This window comes from Typha latifolia, chromosome 14 (assembly GCF_019914945.1).
Source record: "Typha latifolia isolate L0001 chromosome 14, TyphaL0001v2, whole genome shotgun sequence".
Taxonomy (NCBI): domain Eukaryota; kingdom Viridiplantae; phylum Streptophyta; class Magnoliopsida; order Poales; family Typhaceae; genus Typha; species Typha latifolia.
This window is the reverse complement of record NC_133099.1, coordinates 4,342,141-4,350,943: the sequence shown is the minus strand read 5'-3', so window position 1 is coordinate 4,350,943 and position 8,803 is coordinate 4,342,141.

Genomic DNA, 8,803 nt, shown 5'->3' with positions numbered 1-8,803 from the left:
GGATCATGGTGAAAGATGGTGGCTAGGGTTTGAATGCTTGGAATGGTTCTATAGTTACGATTTATTCTTATAAAAATAAATACGATCTAATAACTACGATGAAACAATATATGCGTTAATAATAATGAAAAACTTATATGTGTATATGTATTTAAACCCTAGGCAATAATTCCAACTATTTGCTTAAGTAAATATGGAGAATAAATATCAACAAGCAAAGCAAAGATGAACACCAAGATGTTTTACATGGAAAACTCCAAACGAAAAAAAAAAATTATGGATCCAAACTCATATCAAAACAAATTACTAAACTTGTAGCAGTTTATAAGACTAACTTATAAAACAACCCGTCGATCCCAACAACTTTGTTTAACTCAGTCTTGTTCGCTAGAGCCTGTGATTCACCACTTTCCGTGATTGATCTTCAATATCAGTAGCCATCGAAATTGATCCTTCATCTAGATAGCCCTTAAGATGAAAGTTTGGTGCATTGAAGAGACAAACATTATAACTCTAAGAACTCATTTTCAAATTCAATCACCAACCTTCCTAGGGTTAGGGCATCCTAATCCTTATATAGGATAGCAAGATAAGGTCAAATTCAAATTAAGTATGGACTCACAAAATCTCAAATTTCACAAAATTTTCATGGTGCGATTGAATGCCAGTCGTACGCGTTCGAACAACCTGACTTGAATTTCATGTGCGTTCGAACGGCTAAAAATTATTCTCTATATTTTCGGATGCACTTCGAATAGCTACAAGCTGCGTTCAAACGCCCAAAAACTACTCTTGGAATTTTCGAATGCTATTCGAACTCTACGACTTAAAAGGTTGTCCTTAAGGTGTCAATAGTGGTTTTCATACCCATCGTCCGAGGAATCTCGGCTCTAATATCATTATTACAAACCAAATTTGGAACAATCTAGATGTAAGAATATTATGAAAATGTATATGGTGGCACCTTAAAAGTTAGGATTCTAATACTTTTAATTTCACCTAAATCGGAGGTTGCGATGAAAATATATAAATAAATTTATGGAGAAGGATCAAAATGGAGCAAATTGGTAATTATCCAAAAAAACTATTAGAAAATTGTTCGAATGAGATTGATTCACTCTAACAGAATTTTTTAGAGAGTAAATTCTATCCAACGTTTGAAACCAGCTTGAACGATTTAAAAAAAAAATTATTTTTTGTTGAAAAAAAAGGTTCCATTTGACCCAAAAGGTGCCGTTTCGAATAAATCTCTCAAGCTATGAAGAGATGCCTATTTTATCTCAAAAACTCTTTAAATAAAGATGTAAAGAGCATCTAAAGAATATAAAAACCAATCATACTCTTGATCCTCCTTCTTTCATACAAAAGAGTTGATTTTCAATTTTCTTCTTGATCTTTGGGTTGGTGATTAGTTTTCGAAATCCTTGGAAGCATAGTCCTTGAAAACTTGATTGTATAGGCATTATATCATGGAGATAAAATTTCCAAGAATCCATTTGTGCCTTGGTGGGAAAATTACTATAACAACCTATCCTTAAAAAATAATAATAAAATAAAATAAAATAAATTTTGCATGGCACGACGTGGCTGGCCTTGTGCCATGTTAATATGGCGCGAGCTGGGGGTGCCACGCATCCTAGCCACTACCCCGGCCAACCGAGCTAAGCCATCTAACTATGGTGGGCCCGTCGACGCTACAGCCACAATCATAGCGCCGACATCCCCACCACCTCTCCTTTCTCTCTCTCTCTCTCTCTCTCTAAATTCCTCCCTCAGTCTCTCTCTCTTTCTCTCGGGTTCATTGGAACGGAGCCGCCGGCGAGAGGCTAGCTAGCAGTGGTCGAGCCCCTTCCGCCGGCCCGATTTCTCCTTCCCTCCCCTCCTCTTTCTCTTCTCTTCTCTTCTTCTCTTCTCTTCTTCTCTTCCTTTCTTCTCCTTCTTCTTCTTCTTCCTCAATTCTTCTCCCCTTAGGTGTGACAGTGCTAAGCTCGGCCCAGCATTGTGATAGTGGTCTTCCTTGTATTTTATTTAGTTATTTCTTTAGGTATTTCTTTATTTAGTTAATGTAATAGATTATTTAGACATTAATTATTTTAATTATATATATATATATATTCATCAATATGTTTAATAATTATAATTAGTATAATTAATGATTAATTAGGTTATATACTACTACACATAAATATTTTATTTATTTATTTATTTATTTTTATATTAGATTAATAAATAGATTCGTAAATTATAATTATTAGATTTATATACTAATATTCTTATGATATATATTTTAAGTAATTCTAATAATTTATTATCTATTATTATTTTGTAACAAATAAAATACTATGCTTATTTATTTATTTACTTATTATTTTATAAAGTAAAGATTACATAGTCCCTAATAAATCAAGATAGAGTGAGAACCACAACTTAATTATAATTAGGTTTTTATCTATATTTATATATTTATATATTTATTTATAATTGTAATTATATATATAATTATGTATTTAGCCTTTTATTTTATTTTATTTTATAATGTCATTCTTAGACAATTTTTATCTTAAAAGGAGCACCCTTTTATTCTTATTTCATATCTGACCTTTTATAATAATAGTATATTCTTAAAATTAGACGTTTATTTATAATGTAAATCTAACTAGTTATAAAGATAAGTAAAAATTCTAAAACCTAATAAATCATCATATTTTACACGAACGGATAATTAGATAAACGGCTTATTTTATGTTACTTAAATATTTTCATATCACAGACCCTTTATTTGAAACCCCGCGGACCTTGCTAGTGATGAGTGATGGTTGATCGATGGATGTGAGGGATACGATATGTGTGTTGAGTCTTTTGATTAGAAAATGAGTAGTTTTATTCCCTAAACGTATTTCTCAAATTAGAATCTATTATATAATTATGTAAATGCATATTTTAGCCTCCAACATGAATATGACCTTATCTAGAGATGATTTCAATCAAGCATATTTTATCATATATTTGATTAGACTGATCTGAAATAGGAGTATACTGGTGATATATAGAGATGATTAGATATGGCTATACTGTTGAAATTTTGAGATACCCTTAGCATATGATAGAGTATGATTATCTTCAGAGCTACCCTTAGCGTATGATAGGGTATGCTTTGAGCTTGTGGCATAATGGGTATCAAGCTTAGGGCCAGGTACCATAGTCCAGCATGGTGGTTGATATTTAGAGTTGAGACGAATAACTGTGATAATGAGAGATATGTGGATTATATCTGGCTCTGAAATATATGATTATCTCGTAGTTAGCATGCATCATACATCATCATTGATGTGATTAGTATCATTACATTATGATTGTTATACATCATATGTTGTTATATTGGGTGATGTTATATTATAATTTCATATGAGATATATTTTTGGTTGAGGATATAATATGCCTATTCATGAGATAATATTAATTACATTTATATATATATATATATGTTATCAATGATATATATACATGCTCATACATGACATCGTATTTTTTTTATCCATATTATCTAGTACATAATTTAATCTCTATATTGCATCATTGATTCAGGGTAAGGTCTATTCATTGAGCTTTTAGCTCATGACTCTCCTTATTTCTTTTCTAACCCCTCTCAGATATATGGTATGTGATAGCGACTTGAGATATCCTAAAAAGATAATTAAAACGATGATGATGTGAGCTATAAATGCGAGATGGTATAAATGATAGTTTATATAGAAATTTAGTTGTGCCATTATTTGATATTTGTAATAATCCAAATCTAAAAAAATTAAAATAAAAATAAAAATAATAATATATAAATTAAAATTTAAAAAAAAGACAAAAAGAAAGAAAGGAAAAAAAGTAATTTTAAAAAAATTAAAATAAATTTAGTGTCACATAGCATGAGCTCGTGCCAACCGGGCCGAGCGAGCTAGCTGCGGCGGACCCCGGCGCCGCTGCCTTCCTCCCCTAGCACTGCCTCTCTCTCTCTTTTTCTTCTCTTCCCTCTCTCTCTCTTTCTATCTCTCTCACTCTCAAACATTTTCTCTCTTTTTCTCTCTACTAATAATATACTCAGTTTAACTAACTAGATTATTTAATGAAGGATAATATGAAATTAAAATTGTTGGATTAAATATTTAAAGGACAAAATTAAAATTTTAAATTTTTTGAAATAATATGGATCTGAGTTCCAAATTTTCTCAGGGCCCATTGTAGCTATGGAGCCCGGTTGGAGAAACTCTTATAGATGTAATAATTCTATTCTTGAATGTTATAGTGATGTTAATTAGGCTTTCGATAAGACTAGCTCTAAATTAATTAGTGGTTTTATATTTACTTTGGGCAGATATTTAATTACATAGTCTTCTAAGAAATAATTATGCATTGCTTTATCCTCTATAGAAGCTGAATATATTGGTATGTCACAGGTTAGTAAAGAATGATTTGGTTGAGACGCTTTTTTACGTGGTATTCATTTTTATGAGATGCCTAACTCTTAAATTATTTTATATTATGATAATCAAGTTGCAAACTTACTAATATGAGTAAGCAAATAGCATATAATTATATAAGAAAACCTATAGAGAAAGATAACATCACTTTGGAGTATTTATCTACAGATCAAATGTTTGCAGATCCACTCACAAAACCACTTAGTGGTGAGAGATTGGACAAAATTTGGAAAGTGATTACTGATTCAAGAATAGTATAATTAAAAAGCCTACTCTTTTAATTTAAAAGACAGAATCATTAACCATCAAAAAAAATATTGACATGTAGGTTATATTTCAAGTGCATATTATTTTAAAATAATAGAAATATCACTCTTTAATCTAAAGTCTTATATCTAAATTAATGCACTTTAATCCACAACGTAAGGATGGACATTTAGTTCTTAACAATACTCATAGCATTAGTACAGCGATACAAAGCAGTTGTGAACACTCTTAATGAGACTGTCTTTGTGGGTTTGAAGGTCAGGGCTGTCTTTCCAAGTATACTTGCTAAGCTGGGATAAGCACAAGGCCTATAATGCACTATCTTAAGAGGATCAACGACGTGCAATGTTGATAGTAATTCATTTAACTTTAATGATTTGATATCAATGTCTAATCCTCTCGTCCATTCAAAATATTTGAATTGTATTCAAACCATAGATTCAAGGGCCATCTATGGCGATACACTATACATTTATTCAAATATTTTATTTATTTCTATTTTTAATATTTTTGTTTTATTATTATTTTAAAAATAAGTGGGGAATTATAGGGTATTTTTGTAAATAATATAAAATAAAATATGCATATGAGGTTGTTTTATGAAAAAAATAGTATTATAGATAAAACTGTTGGAAATCCGTTCGAACGAGAATTGAATCTTTTTGAACGAGATTGATTCGTTTGAACAAAATTTTCCAAAGAGTAAATTCTATCAAACATTTGAAACCAGTTTAAACGATTTTCATAAAACAATTATTTTTAGTTTAAAAAAGGCTCTATTTGGTCCAAAAGGTGCCATTTCGAATAAGATTTCTCCTACTATAATGAAATGTCTATTTCATCTTAAAAACTTCTTATATAAAGAGGTGGAGAGTATCTAAAGGATATAAAAAATAATTATATTCTTGATCCTCCTTTCTTCATACAAAAAAATTGTTTTTCTATTTTCTCGTTGATCTTTGGACTGGTGTTTGGTCCCCAAGTTTCTTAGAAGTACAATCTTTGAAAATTTAATTGTGAAGACATCATATCCTAGAGATAGAATTTCCAAGAGTCCATTTGTAGCTTGGTGGGAAAATTACTATCTTAAAGGAAGCTTATAGCATCTTGCCTAAATAAAATCTAAATTTTTATTTTTGATTTTCACTCTACTTCACAATTTTTTTCTAATATATAAGCCTAGGCTTGAGATTCTAAAGTAGAGCAAACATCTCAAGGCCTTTATTTAGAGCCCGAGGAGGCCACCAATGGCTTCAACGAGAGGCTAGTTTGTTTTTGAGTGGTTAAGGAACGTTGGGATCACGACAAATATTCATTCTACTTGAGATAAGGTCCAAACCCTAGCCACCCTTGGCCGTTCGCCAACCTCTAATAATCGCTGCAACATCGGATAATTATAAATTTATCTAATTTTGATCTTTATTTACTATTTTAATTTTAACTTTTCACTGACCTTCGAATCACGTGAAACTAGAGTCAAAAGATTCGTAACTCATGAGGCTGCTACTATAAAAATATCATATTACAAATAAATCTATCCATATTTGGTTCTTATCATAGTTGAACAAGAGAAAAAAAAAGAAACATAAACTAGAGGGCAAGGTAAATCTTAAAGGGAAAAAGAAGATAGAAAAAGATTAGTCTATTAATTCACTGAACCTCACATGGAGGGCATCAAGGGTATTGAGAAGTTGGTAATACTTGAGAAGGTTTGGATGCGAAAGAAAATTCTTATTATGAGGAGACTTGAGCTAAGTAGGTGGAGATAGGAGAAGCTCTTAAAGGAGAAGTAGAGGAGGTTAACAAATAACAATTTACTCTCATGGTAGCATATTGTATATGGATAGAAGTGCATGAAGATGAACATGAAGATCGATAAATAACTATTTACTATGATGATTGCATACTAGATATGAAACCTCTATAGTTGATTGGATCACTTGAAATTAAAAAATATATAAGAAAGAAGCTTAGTAAGTCACCCACAACTTCCAACTAGGAGTAGCATTAGGAACATCATCAAACAAATGTCATAAGAGAAGTCTATTCAGGGGCAAACAGAGGAAGTGGGCAAAAGCAAAGCATTAGAAATGGTGGAGAAAAAGAGAATAGAAACAAGATCCGACCACATGGGTTAAATTAGTTGAGTCAGTTGAGTCGAGTTTATTTATTTTTTAATTGATTCATACTTATGTAAGTTACTAAGGCATGTCTAATTAAGTTAGAAAAGCCTCTAAGGCAAGAGTACTTATTGTCTTAAAACAAGAGTCCTAATTGAATTACGAAAGCTAATAAAGTAAATCCTAATAAAAGTTGGTCTAGAGTTAGCTTCTATAAATATGTGGAGTACATCTCTAATTATTTATGCTTAGAATGAATATTGAGTTTAGCTAAGTTAAGTTTATTTACTTTGCATTACTTTCAATCATAGTCGTCTATTTTTCTTAAGAATATATCTAAGTTAGTAACCCTATCTCCACTTTCAAACCCTAGCTACCATCTATCTCCACGAGCCATCCACTCATACGAATGTCCATTACCACCCTTGGCCATCCTCCGCCCTCCGATGATCACAACAATATCGAATATTTACTGATCTGTCTCGTTCTGACCTATGTTTGTTGTTTTATTTTTATTTTTCATCTTGGCATTTGATTTAGATGAAATTAAAATCATTAGATAACTTATGAGATTATCACCACAAAAATTTTCATAGTTTTCTTATGTTCAAATCGGTCTAGATTTCATTTGTAACAAGTAAAGACTATTTTTTACATTGTTTGTGTTTTTATAAATTCTCTGATGAAGAATTATTATTTATTGCTCATACTTGTGGTATTAATTTGAGTAATACCTGAGAAGAAAAAAATGAAGAATTTGAGAATTTTAAATACCCTTGAGAGATAAATGGCAGAAAAGTATATGGATTCTCTTGGTTGGACTAGAGAGACAGAAGGGAGTTAGTTAAGTGAATAATAAAATATATTTTCTAAAATATTAGAGGTAGGTAAATTTAGAAATAAAGAAAAAGAGTCAATCAACTTATTTTACATGAAAGTCTGGATTTGTGTGTATTTAAAAACTAAATATGAGAATCAAGAAGAGTTGCATGAAGAGAATACTGCACAATTATATTAGAAACATGAATCAAGAAGAGTTGCATGAAGAGAATACTGCACAATTATATTAGTTGTATAAAATTGAGATGAAGTGACAGTAGAAATCTATGCTATTAAAGTTGTCTTAAGAAGATATTAATACATCCTTTTTTGTATAAGATGGCCAATGGGAGAAAAATAAGGAATAACATTTTTCTTTCCATTCAGATTAAGGGAGAGCAATCTGTCTATTAATCAAAGAAAGATTAGTAAGGGCTGGATGAAGCTGAGGCTTTAATTGCTCATTTTAGTGAAGATGATACATCAGGTTTATTTTTATTTTTTTTGCTATGGCTGAAAATAAGATTCCGAGACCAGATGAATTTAGTATGAAATTCTTTCATCATTTTTGGGACACTATTAAAAAGAAAATCATTAATTTGTTCATAGCTTTCTATAAAAGAGAATGTTATCTATATATACTTAACTATGCTATGATCTATCTGATTCTAAAGAATAGTTAGGCTGACAAAATTAACATACTTTAGACATATTAGCTGGTTAAATTGCAATTGTAAGATAATTATAAACACTCTTACTAATAGACTTTGGTAGATAATTGATGAGTCACTAATTACCAAGTGCCTTCATTAAATGTAAATATATTTTAGACAGCATGATTAGTACTCATGAAATATTTTTTGGAGTTAAAAAATAAATGAATTGGGGTGTTATGTTAAAACTGAACTTTTGAGAAGGCTTATTCTAAAGTGACATGGCATTTTTTAGCCGATGTTTCCAAATGAAGATGTTGATTACTAGATGATTTAAATTAGATGTTAAATAAGGTAAAATAATATGGGTTAATTACTAGATTAGGGACTGATGTTTGTGGAAATAATATTATTAATCTTTAGTACTGATGATACATTACTGTTTCTGAGCGACGACAATAAAGATATTATA